Raw genomic sequence first — 13788 nt, forward strand, 5'->3', positions numbered from 1 at the left:
AGGAACAATTGGAATTCTGTTCCTCCCAGAGTAGTCCGGATGGGTCTGTTCTTTTTTTGTAACTGAGGTAAAATTTTATAAGGTTAACATAAAATTGACTATGAACCATTTTAAAGTGTGCACCTCATTGGCATTTAGTACACTCACAGTGTTGTACAATTGTCACCTCAATCTTGTTCCAAGACATTGTAGTCACCATGCTAAAATGAAACCCATCCCCATTAACCCGGCTCTCCCCAGCCCCTGGCAACGACTATCCCCTGACTCTATTGAAATATAATGCATATTTCGTATGAATGAGATCATGAAATATATAGCCTTTTGTGTGTGACCTCTTTCACTTAGCATAATGTTTTCAAGTTCCATCCCTTTTGTGGCATATGTCAGTACTAATCAGTCTCTTCTTGCCCACCCCATGAGCTTTCCTGTTTCTATTCCTCTGCTTCTGTCTGGGTTTCTGCACTCCTCAAGCCCAGTCCTCCTATCACCCTGGCTGTTCTGTTAGTGCCCTGCTCAGAGCCCCTCACCTTTCCCTCAGTTAACTAGTCCTTGGTTTATGTTTCTTAACATTGATAAGGAACTGACATACTTTTTTATATAGGCACATCAATTACTAGTTTCTGACTCTATACAAAAGTTCAAAGGTTTATTTACATTGTCTATTCTCTTTTCTTGGGTCAAATAAAATATGAAAATATAGAGATTTACCTTCTCTTTCAGTACCACTGTTAGGGAGTTTCTGTTTTCATGCAAAGGCATTGCAAGCAAAAAAAGAAACAGATCTGTGTGTCCTGGTGACACATTCCCTCCCTTCTAATAATTTTGGCAAGAAATTAGCTCAGCAGGTCTTAGCTCAAGGGAATAATAAGTTGAAAATCATTGGATGAGATCCAGAGGCTCCTCCTTCCTGATAAGGCCAGTTCTCCTAGCAAGGAACCTACACTTGACTAAATGTATCCTCTCCCAGAAGGATGTATTCTATCCTCTTCAGCTGAGCACTTGCTATTGTGTGTGCAGCCAAGCGAGGCACAGTCTAAATCACTTCTATTTGAATTGTGGGAATTTACATGATGATACGCACTCTGTTATTCCTCTGCTTCAGTCTTTCTCCCCATAAAATCTATTTTATATTTATACCATGTGATAATAGTGGTTTGTGCATCCATACTCCCTTTTGCATAACAAAGCCAAACCATAAACACAATGACAAATATAAACAAAAGTCCTTATCAAAGAGCTAAAGTCTAGCAGAGAAAACACCATGGACACTGTAATTACAGGGGGAAAATCCCAGGGTAAAATACCTTTGAAACCAAGGGAGAAATAAAGTGGGAGGAGCTCATTTATTTTTACACACAGTCATCCACTTCTTCTTTACCATGTCTCTTGCAACCCACCTGCAGAAGAAGAGGCCACACTCAACCTCTCCAGTCTAGATATGCCCTGCTCCCCCTAGTAATTACCTATTGATATGGAGAGATGCACTAAGGCCAGGTGAGAGATTTTGGAAATATTGCAGTTTTAGCCACAGACACAAACTGCTATAAAGTAAATAAGGATGTTTGAATCATAAATCCTATACATCCACAAGCAGGGGACATCCAAATTTTGCTTAAATCTTCCTTTGCAGAACAAATTCACTTTTCCTTGAAGCAGGTGCTGAGTTTACTGCAACCTGTTCCCCCATAACATATGCATGCTGTCCTTGTCCTTCCCTTTTGAACTATGAAGAGTATGTCTATCATGCTTCCAGCTGACTGGCCTTCAAATAATCTTCAGATAGTGAGATAATCCACTCTAACATCCTCAGTAACTTCAGTTGTCCTATAGCTGCAAAGTTCCATGGAAGCTTAGGAGGGAGAGAATACTTTCAGGTGGGGACCTGAGCTATATTATTGAATAAGCAGCATTTGACTTCAAGTTGGAAAGCATTTCTATAAATAAAAACAAAAGGAGAGTTATTCCAAGTGGAATGATCAGAGAAAGCAAAGTTTGTATTTGGAAAAGTGAAGATTAGATCCTAAAGCTGTAACTAATTCAGCAGAGGTATTTGAGAAAGAATAGTAAAACCATGTAGGTTAAGGGCATAAACTAAAGTTTGTAGTGTAGATAATTAGAAACCTTAAAACACTTGAACAGAAGAATGACATGATAAAAGCTATGCTTTGAGAACATTACTTAAGTGTAAAATGGAACCAAGAGAGAAAGGAGAATAACTAAGGGGTTATTATGGAAATCTAAATGGGATGTAATCAATGCCTAAAATAGAAAAATGATGGGAGGCATGTTAAGAATGGGTTAGATGTAAGATGTGGTGCAGAAATAGAATCACCATTCATAGTACTACCATATCTATCTTTTATTAATAGTAAGAACTCACTGCATAAGATTTGTAGATTAGAGATTTCCATGAAGTCAGGATGGTGAAATAGAAAGTAGAGTTAGAGTCGGACAGGTTGGAGTTAAAATCATGGATCTGCTGCTTATTAAGTGTTATCTTACACAAGTTCTTTTACCTGGAAATCTCAATTGCCCAGTTTGTAACATGACTGTAGTAAAGTGCAGTAGTGCCTGGTCCAATAACATTAAATAAATGGTAGATTCCACCCTCTTTTTTTACTTAACTTAAAAAAAATGATTAAGCTGCTGTTATGTACCAGGAAATATGTTTGCTGATGAAAGACACAAAATTAGCTCAAGGTACAGAGTTTACTGTGTGAGCTATACAAGTGTGGTAGATCGTATTGTTCACAATTACTCTTTGCTCCTCTAAGAGGATTCTACCTCCTATCCATTGTCATGAGACTTGCAGGAATTCTCTGTAAGAATTCTTTCCACGCCATTTGGAAAGTGTGAGCATAAGTGATGTCTGCTCTACCTGAGAAGTTTTAAGAGCCATTGTGTTTTGACTGTTTCTCTTTTCCTTCTACCATGAGAAAGTGTATCTATCCCAAATATGAGTTATTCCTGTAATCACTGCAGCCAAAATGTAATGAGTGAGAAAAAAACCACTGAAATTTAGTTTTCTTTTTTGCTGTAGCACAACCTAGCAAATTAACTAATATGGAAGTAAACAAGTAACTGCAAAAATCTATGAGATATATGTAATAAAGAAGAGGGCCAGCCAGCTCTACAGAATGGGAGTAAAGGGGTAATCAGGCAAAGATTTGGGAGGGCATGGTGCCATAGCAGAATGTGGCATTGAAAGTAGGAATGGGCTGGGCAAAGAAAGGGCTTCTATGGAAATTGGACATTCTGTGTAAAACCAAAGGGCTAACAAGTGACAGACAAGAGCTACTCAGGAAAGGAAAATGATAAAGTATGGTAGGAAGTTAGGATACATGTGGTGGTGACATGCATTCAAAGTTCTTAAGGCTGACCCTGAGCATTCCATTATTCAACAGCCTGTCTCAACCACTCCCTTAATTCCTGATATACTTTTATTTTTCTATAGCACCTATCTTCTAATAGGCTGGATAATTTACTTACATCTTATATTACCATTTATTATCCATCTCCCACCACTAGAATGTAATCTCCGTGAGGGCAGGAGCCTTGCCTGTTTTGTTTGCTGATGTGTCTCAAGCACAAGGAACAGTGACTAGATATAGTAGGTGCTCAATAAGTATTTGAGTGACTGACTCCAAGGTTACTCAAAAGTCTCACAAGTCATACTAAGAAGCTGAAGTTTTTATCCTGATGAACATTGAGAACCAAGGAAAATTTTAAAGGAGTAGTGTGGTTTGCATCTGAAAATATTATAGCAACAATATAAGTAATGTATTAGAAGAAGGAAATCAACTCTCTCTTACTGATTCTCATGTGGAATCTGAAATAGCCATATTGTACAATGTTAAAAAAGCAAGAGTCTTTAGGTGCTTAATGAAAGTTTTGAAGTACCCTGAGAGGAACAGGAGTAGAAGCTGAGTCAGAAATATTCCTGAACAGTATTGAAGTCTCAATACAGATAGAAGATGAAAAATTTTCAGAATCATTTTTCTACAGAGTTGTATGATTTTCCTCAACAAAAATCAGTTTCTCAAGTAAAGGGGCTAAGAAGGAAAACTGTAGGGCTTATGAAGAATTGGACAACTTTAGCATAGAATAAGAGTAGAAAAGCCAGGGAAATAGATTTTAAAAGAAAGAAAGAACAAAAAGTAGCATGGCGTTAGGTGGAATATGGGGGCAAACAGAGTATATAAATCACATACATATTGAACAATGACCAAAACAAAGTTGAGAGAGATGATGGAATTAATTTCCCAAGGTTGGAATAAAAAAATGGAAACTACTGAAACCTCTAATACCTTTTACCTCTCTCTTCCTCTCCCTCCCTCCCTTCCTCTCTTTCTCTATCTCTCACATACATACACACACACAGTATTTATTTCTTCTCAACATATTTTCTCTCCTGGTCTTCACATATCTTGTCCTGAAGTGTTACAAACTCTAAAATCAAATACCACTTCAACATATAAGGTTTGGATTAGTTGTTTCTTGATTTCTCCAAGAAATTCTTGATATGTAATGCAATGTATAGGTAGATTTGTAGATCTAATTTTAAGAACTAAGATAGCAGAACCTACAAGTCATGGGAATAATTAATTATCCCTTTATGTTTAATCAACAGCTATTATAGGGTTTAACTCAATATTTTATTTTTTGTGACTTTTCTTAAATGTGTAAAAAAAATACGTGTTTTTCTAAATACATGTTTGCCTAGATGTAGAATATAGAAATGGAAACAATGGTTTTCATTTGTTCTGCTTGATGTGAAGGATTAATGCTTTCACAGTCTTATCTAACTACTGTCCTTTTTTCACTCATCATGAGATTTTAATAGAGAATTCTGAAATTTTTTTCCAAGATAAAAAAATGTGGAAGACTAATTTTATGAATTGTTTATCTTTATGCTTACTGCATTGTATTTTTTTTAGTTCCAATTCATGGTTTAATTTTTAAATATTAGTTTTGCTGTGATTATTGTATAATGTCTTAACTTTGGTATAAAAGAGGATGATTTACTCCTAAAGAAAGAAGTTCAAAGTTTACTTCCACAGTTTTCAGATTCAATCAGTCAATTGTCTGAGAAATCTATTTTATACTGTTAGAAAAACCAGTATAAACCAATAATTGATGTTGCTTATAGTGAGTGAAAATATACTTCTAAATGATCAAAAGGCAGTCAGTGTTCATGAAAAGAAGAGTTTTAAGTGGCTTCTGGAGCCCCATCTATTGCTGTAACTTCTGCATGTTCTGCAGTTTCTTTCAAACAACACAAATGAAAAATTTGCTTCAGACAGTCATCTTTATCTTATAGTATTTGCCTTAAGTTAAAAGGCCATTCTCACCTCACCTGCAAATAAAATGAGTTTAGCTTCCATTTAAATACATTGAGGACAACTTTCTCTTCTACAAGAACCAGGAGCAAGGATAGAGAAACAGAGGAGACACACATCATCTCCCTGAATAATTACTTCATCAGTCTGGGAGAAGTGAAAATGGAAAGAGGGATTATGAGAACATCCACCCAGCCAATGTTGATGATCTTCTTTAGGGAGAATTTTAGACAACAGAGAAAATCAAGAAAGCAAATCAAGAAACAACAAACGGAGTGTGCCATCTCTTCAGAAGATTTATTTGTTTCCCTAGAGAAATTTAACTGTCTATATTCTAGAGTTTATTTTACCCTGTGTCCTGCTATTTCCTCGACCCTAGTGGAAAATAATTTATTTTAATAGTGCACTAAGATTACAGTATTTTAAATACTTTTTTCAAATGGAACAACTATATTTTATCCAGAACAAAGTTATCATCACTAGCACTAGAAGATAAAGACTAAGAAAGATAAAGTTTTGCTGTGAAAATGTTATTAACTATACAACCTAACACCTACCTCTTCTTACCATAATTAGTAGGAAATCTAATCATTTAGGCAAGTATAGTTTTTACCTTTTTGTCTTCTTTCTACTCCTTTTCTTATATTCCCTATATGTACATATATATTTTAAGATACAAATATTATATACCTCTTTTGATCATTTGTCACATATGTGCTAGATAAAATCTTGCTATACAGTATAATACATTTAAATAATTTTCATTAAGATGATTTTTAATTATATAAAATCAATAACCATAAGAATTTATTCCTCATAGATATTTTCATTTGTCAGATAACACAAAATATACAGATAATTTTCTTGATTTTGCATTTAGTTTCTAATTATTTTCAATATCTTCTATACTACTAGGGAATTAACAAGGTCCAATTTAATGCATGTCTCAGGAACATTAATATTAAATTTATTAACATTTTCCAAGAACACACAAGCAAATAGATACTCCTGCATAGAATATGTACTGTTAATTATTTAATAAAATGAATTTAAAAATTTTAATAAATAAAATATGTAATAAATTTAGTGAGGTTATGCCATTAGGTTGTAAGTTAAGTCCAATTTTTAAAATCACTATTCATTATTTCTTACTATTCAATTGGTGATATCAGTAAAAATCTCAAACCTGTGTGAATTGTATCCACAAGCTGTTTAATAGACTACAATTGGCTTAATAATATCTAGGAATATTTGCTACTGCCTTTAAGAGCAAATCAATGTTATAAAACCTAATTAAACATAAAATACTTAATACTTGCCTGGTGACAACTAGAGTGGGCAACTTTTCTGAAGTTGATAAGGGGCTGACAAACTGAACATGTTGAAGAAGAGGGATACGTTGGGCCCTACCTGTAATAGGCCAGCTTCTCCTCATAGGTTTACCCAGATGAAGTGCTAGAATTTAAGCCAAAAGCTGTACTGAGGTCTTATGTATTCTGACGAACCAGCACTGCAAATTGCCTTTTTCATTTCTGCAGTCATACAACTAATGATGCTGAGAATATATAATGAAAATAACACTGTATATTTAAAACAAAGATAAACAGCTTTTATACAGGTTTTGTAATGTTTTCTTCAAACAATAATTATCTGTAGTATCTTATTGAATACCAAGATAATAGTATTACAAACTTAATTTTTTTTTAATAATCAATTTTAGTTCATCTTTTTGTTTACTATCTAGTGCAAACCATTTCTCCTAAATCTGGAACTGGCATTCATAATAAACTACAGTGATCTACAATGAGAAAATGACAGTTACATTTCAGTAAACCAAAAAGTCAACATCTTTTGAGTACCAGAACAAGTGATGGGAGGGTGAATAAGGAGAAAGGATGGAGGGGAACAAATATAAAGATGGGACTTTTCAATTCAAAGTTTCTAGTCTAGTTAAAGAGTTGGAATCTACATAAGGAACTCTTACAGCTCTAAAGAAAAAAAGACATGTACAAAGCAACATTACCTACAAATTAGCACAGTATAAATTGAGCACATAGATTCTGAGAAGAGTGAGTAGAGGAAAAAATCATCAGAGGAGTCAATGGTGGTACGTTTTCTGTAAAGGTCAATGCAGCAATTGACAAGAAAACTGGATTTATATAAAATAGAGGGAATGCTTTCTAGGTAGAATGCTTATCTGAAAAAGCACAAAGCATGGACTAAATGAAAATGTTGGTGGAAGGAAAGGAGATTTATTTGAAATAAATAAAATATCTGTGACATATTGTTGTAAATAGAAAATAGCAAAATTAAAAAGAAGTTCTGTAAACCAGAGTATATGCTAAAGAGTAAATAAAAATACATTATATGTAATATATTATTTGTTATCATAAGCAGTACATACAGAGCTGTTTATTATCTCTATTATTAATATTATACAAAGAAAAAGAGAAGAGTGAAATACTTTATAGTTAAATTTATTAAATCACATTCCTATATTGATTTCAAGATCCCACAAAGAAAAATCAATATGAAGCAAGTTTAGCATTATAAATATTAGAATATTACTTAAAGGAAGAAAAGAAGATGTTTACATTTACGTTAACTGCCAGTATTTGTAAAGTTTTTAAACAAAAAAGGAATGAGCTTAGATTACATCATGGGGAATTTAACCTTAAATGCATTTCCTAATGATAGGTGATAATGGCTGAAACACAAAATCAAAGGGAGTTCAGGGGACCATGTTAAACAAGCAAAGAAGGTTTATGTGAGGGATAGGTTAGGAGTCAAAGCAGCATTTTGTAATAGAACACTTGACTAAGAACCTGGAAACTGATTCTCAGGGTTGCCTCTAACACTAAGTAGCTAACCCAGCTTGTCATCTATTAAAGTTTATGAACCTTTTGCAATCATTTCCAATTCCATTCTTTTGAGTCAATAAACTGAGTGTAATGTAAGAGGATGGGTAATGTCTTCTGGATCTGAACTTTAGAAATTAATCAACTCTAAAGAGAATTCTGAATATTAAATGATGTCTTTACTAAATAAGCACTTTATTCTAAATTGTCCTCTATGGTGTGATCTAACTTGCTATTTTTGCTTTCTTTCAAAATCTGTATAGGTATTAAAAGTATATCCAAATAAGGCATAGGATAAGTTTGACCTTTCCTTTACTGCTCTGGAATGGAAAATTCTCTTTAATATAACATGTATTTTTTTTTAATAAATGTTTTTTTGGTCTAGTGTGGAGACCAGTTTCTATCTTAAGAAATGACTTCCCACGGTAAAAATCACAGAACGTTTCAGGGGTTATCAACCAGTGACACTGATCCCATTGAGTAAAACCAAGGATAATTATTGATAGTGCTCATTTGCTGCCCTGCAGAAATACCACTAGAGAGCAAACTTTCCACAGTATATTTTGTACTCCTGTATTTCAGTGCTTCTCCAATTCCTTATCTAGTTCCCTGCCTCCTTAAGTACATCTAATAACAACACTCTGACCTCCAAGGAACTTGATGTAGTAACCTTCAAGTTTCCAACTCAATGATTATCCAGCACGTAAAGAAAAGTAACTATCAAAGTTAACCCAGATGTTCCCATAATAAAGATTCATGGTAGATGCTGTATTTAAAGCATTAAAAGCAGAATATGGAAATTCAAAAGGAATAACTCCAATATTAAAATACTGGGAAGTGCAGATGATCCATGGATAATTTCATGAGAAGTAGTCTTCTTATTTGAAGTCCCCAGATTTTTAGAACAAAAGAAGCATATTTTTAATTTGGATACATCCTAACAAAGTGACCAATAAAAAAGAAATACTTTATTGGAGAAGATTTTATGGTGTTACAAAAAAGGATTGGCAATAGAATATAAATCCCATGAAACCTAGTAAGTAAAGACATATTCAAAGATTTTTCACAGACATTTTCCATTCACACTTACAGAACTCACTAAGCATAAGGGAGTATAAAATATTGTAAGGTACTTTCTAGTTTTATATTGTTTGCTGCCTTCATTGATTTGCTTCATAAGAACATGTACAAAAAGAAATGTATTAAGGTAATGATTACATTTGTTAGGCATTAATTAAGAATGTTTTTCTGTTGCTGCAGTTAGAAGTTCTAACTCTCATTAATCATAATTAATAAAATGGAATATAAAGGTAAAATAGTCTAAGAATGAAACTTAGAAAATAGAGTAATGGAAAAAATAGTTTTGTGTTATAAGTGTTGAGAAAACTATGACTACAAACAAAATATTGCATGAAGTATCCTAATTTCATGTGTAAAAAGCCATAAAACAAATTCCAATGCATCTATGAAAAATCATATGCAGATAGGATTGAATTTTTGATAGTACTACTTTCCTAGTTTTCTATGCTTTAACTTTACCTGAATGCACATAAAAAAAACAAAAAAAAAGGTAAATCTGTTGGTTGAGGTACCTCATGTACCCAAATTTAGTAAGAAATGTCATCTACAGCAGGTAATTACAGAGTGAATCTAAATCAAATAATAGCCTTTTAATCACTAGAATGATCAAAGTAATTTGAAAGGTGAGCATAGCAAAAATGATGTTAACATAAAATTGTTGATATCAAAAACTGAAATTAACACTGGATCATTTCATCATTAATAGGAAATAAATCTATCTTGCAAGAGAATTTTCTGAGAGCAACTAGTAAGTGCTATCACACTTTCCTGAATCTATAAACCAAATATAGATAGAAGAGTGACTGATATTAAGATCCTGAAAGTGACAGTTCCCTCATGAATATCACCAGATCATGTGACCTTTATGGTATTAAGACTTGAAGGAAAATTATCTTATCTTGCAATAATTCAGCAGTCAGCTCGATGATTGTGCTGCACTGCAAAAGCACAGATATCTGTGTCAAGCAGATTTTCTGCCATTTTCTGCATGTTTAGAGAGTTACTTAAAAATAGAATTAATAGTGTTTTATATGTATAAGTACATACAGTCAGAGCAACACAATAAAAATAAGTGGGAATGGGCTAAAATGCGGCCTGTGGTTATTATTGGCAGGCCCAAATCACCATTAGATTTTATCCACATCTATCAAATACTTCCCAATGACAGTGACATCCTTTTAATCTTAGAAGACATGGATACATAGGAAACCATTCCACTAGAGTGCATTTTATTTTTGGATGTCCCAAACCACTAAACAAAAGTTATTCCATTCACCATAATTTTCCATCAATATACTACCTTTGCAAAAAACAGATTTTTTCATCTTATGCAGTGTCCATGAGAAATATTGCAAAACAAGAGGCAATGCCAGTTCTGACTTCCACTCTAGGACTTTGGAATAGCTCTCAGGGTTGTATGGGAGTCAGTTTAGCCAAAAATATCAAAATTTTAAATATCATTGACCTAACAGAGCACTACTAGGAATTTATTTAACACATAAATGTATTTAATAAGTAAGTTTATTTATTTATCTAACAGATAAATATACTCACATTAGTGTTCAAAAGAACACACACATATGCATCTATACATATGTTTAAAAAATGCTCATTCTTGCAATATTACAATAATAAAAAATGGAAACAACCTAAATATTAATTAATGTCTCATATATTCATATAATACAACACTATGCAACCTAGTAAAATGAATAAGGTAATTGCCCATAAGATTTGCCCATATATGTATGTGCATACATTGGAGCTGAGTAACATGATTCCATTTCTAATTCTTTTAATATATATAAACCTTTGCATATAGAAATAAGGCAAATTCATATTTTAAAAGCCAACTACAGCTTGGATATTTTTCTATGCCCTAAAATGATGAACTTGAATCAGTGAAGTGGCTTAAACTACATTACAAAGTAGTAAGAATTTCCCCCCTTGAATTCTTAGAGATAGTGGGTTGGAGCACTGAGACCCTGAAGTAGATAAAAATGAACCCTGTAATGGAAGTTAGATCCTAGCCACCAGCCAAAAGTGACTATTGAAAAGCCATTCCTTCTGGCAAGAAGTGACCAATAATATTTAAATACATCATTACGAACAGGTGGGAGGCTAAGATAGCTTGAGGTGATCAAGAGTAAAAACAGAGAAAGAGTTTGGAGTGACTCCAACAATGGAACAGGATTTCCCTATGCTACTCAGAAAAAAGGTGGAGAACATGAGTTACTCAGGTTACACATACAGCATTTATTAAAACCTAAGAAGTTCACGTTTCTCCTGAGATATAATCAGTGTGGACATTTTATCTGGTAATGTCTCTTTCATTGATATATTTTTGCTAAAATATTAGTATTTGAATGGTGCATCTTACAACTGGTGACCTCTTAGAATCAAAGAGTAATTGTTCATATTTACAAAGGCAAATAAAATGTATAAAAGCACACACCACTGAGAAATGGAATAAAATAGCAGGGGAATGTCACATGATGGGACACTTTTAATTTCTGTTGACTATACAATTGAATATTTGGTTAGAGGCTTTGTTGGTGTGTTTTTTACTACAAATATCTTAATCTACATAAACCATGTTGTTTTTTTCTAACCCATAATTTTCTGGAGGAATGAGTTCATAGCATATATCTCCCATTCCTACTAGGATATAAGCTCCATGAGGGCAAGAATACTTATCCATTTTGTTTGGGGATGTAGCCCAATCACCTAGAAAAGGACTTGTTAGGTAATAAGTGATCAGGAATATATAAATGAGTGAATGAATGAACTTAATTGCTTTTTAAAATGAGTCGATATTTGCTCTTTATTTGTGTGGTTGCGTGGACATACAAGCCTCATGCTTTTCTCATCGTCCCTACCACTGGGGAAAAGAGCAAAAGAACAAAAAACTATGTCTACTGATGAATGTGGTTAAGATTTAGCTGGCAGAACTAATTTCAGTTCCATAATTGCCCTTCATGTATAATAGGCTATCTGTCTTATTCTGTTTATCACACTGTGTGTAACTATTGGTGCCTCTCCAGGTATCACTGACAGATAGAAGTAACTACCTATCCAGTTCCCCAACTTTGAACTCTCTCTGCTTTACATCTAAATACATCAACAACATAGAATTTACCATAATTATCATATAACCCAGCAATTCCCCTCCTACCTAAGAAAATTGAAAATATATTTTCTTACAAAAGTTTGTACATGAATATTCATAGCTGTAATAGCTGAAGGGGAGAAAGAACTCAAATGTATATTAACTCATGAATGGATAAATAACAGTGGTATATCTATATAAAAGGAACATTATTTGTCAATAAAGAGTAATGAAGTTTTGATACATCCTTCAATATAGATGAACCTTGAAAATCTTAGTTATGCTAGATGAGAGAAGCCAGTCACAAAGGACCATATTGTATGACTCCAGTTAAATGAAATACCATAAATAGGCATATCTATAGAGACAGAAAATAAATCAGAGGGGATCCAGAGGAAGGGAATGACTGCTAAAGGGCATGGGTTTTTTGGGGGAAGGGTGATGAAAATGTTCTAAAATTGATGGTAATGATGGTTGCATAACTTTGTGCATATATCAGAACCATGTAATTGTACATTTTAGTTAGGTGAATTATATGGTATGTAAACTATACCTCAATAAAGCTATTATTAAAACTAAGAATAGTGATAAAATTTAATGTGCTTACATACTTTTAGATACACTAAGGTACAAGATTCACCTTGATATTCTCAAAAACTTTGGAAAAAAAGATAAATTTTTGGTAACCAATTCAGCAAAATTTAATCTGATTGGGAAGTGTTCATCTCTGCCAGTTAATTAATATTTTAACAAAGCATTTAATTTTATTAGCTTTTCTCATTAGCTTTTCAGATATTGCCTACTGCTAGCTAGTAAGTTTGTTTCTCCTGTCTTCTATAAACAGGATGGAGAAATTACATCTCTGAGTTTATGCTTCTATATTTCATCTTGCTTTTAGGCATTCCTGGGGTGCCCCATGTAGGGAAAGTCAGTGCATGGGATGACAAAAGAAGCTCCTCACTAAAGTTTTGAAGCCTGTTTATGCTGGAGGAAGAAATGAGAAATCAGTTGAGTAAAGAGAATGTGAAAGCCAAGGTATTTACCATTTCATTGTTTTTATAGTTGGGTCTCCCGCTTCCCAGAGTGCCCACCTAGACCTTATAATGCAATTTATCTTTTTAAATGGCTTTCTTTTTGCCATACCTCAAAAGACTTCTTGACCTATCTACTTCCAATTCCCAGGTTATTCCAAATACTACTTCATAGAATAGCCACGTGTCCCATAAACTGCCATTTTTTAGCCACAATCATCTTGACACAATATTCTACATATACCGAACACTTAAAGGCTAATAATAAACATGTTTCCTAATGATGTCATCAAAAAGATAAATTAATTCATAATTTAATTCATTAAATAACTGAAAAATGTTTTAGGTTCACTTATAAAAAGTGATCACAA

The 13788-nt window shown here is 33.4% G+C and overlaps 1 long non-coding RNA gene across 1 annotated transcript in view; it reads left to right on the forward strand.

Moving 5' to 3' along the window:
• Nucleotides 1–13417, forward strand: part of LOC118935340 (uncharacterized) — a 130972-nt gene extending 117555 nt beyond the window's left edge. Inside the window, exon 4 of the long non-coding RNA XR_008998533.1 lies at nucleotides 13285–13417. This is a non-coding gene — a long non-coding RNA (uncharacterized LOC118935340). The remainder of the gene's footprint in view (nucleotides 1–13284) is intronic.
• The last annotated feature ends 371 nt before the right edge of the window (nucleotides 13418–13788 follow it).

The sequence above is a fragment of the Manis pentadactyla genome, chromosome 7 (assembly GCF_030020395.1).
Source record: "Manis pentadactyla isolate mManPen7 chromosome 7, mManPen7.hap1, whole genome shotgun sequence".
Taxonomy (NCBI): Eukaryota; Metazoa; Chordata; class Mammalia; order Pholidota; family Manidae; genus Manis; species Manis pentadactyla.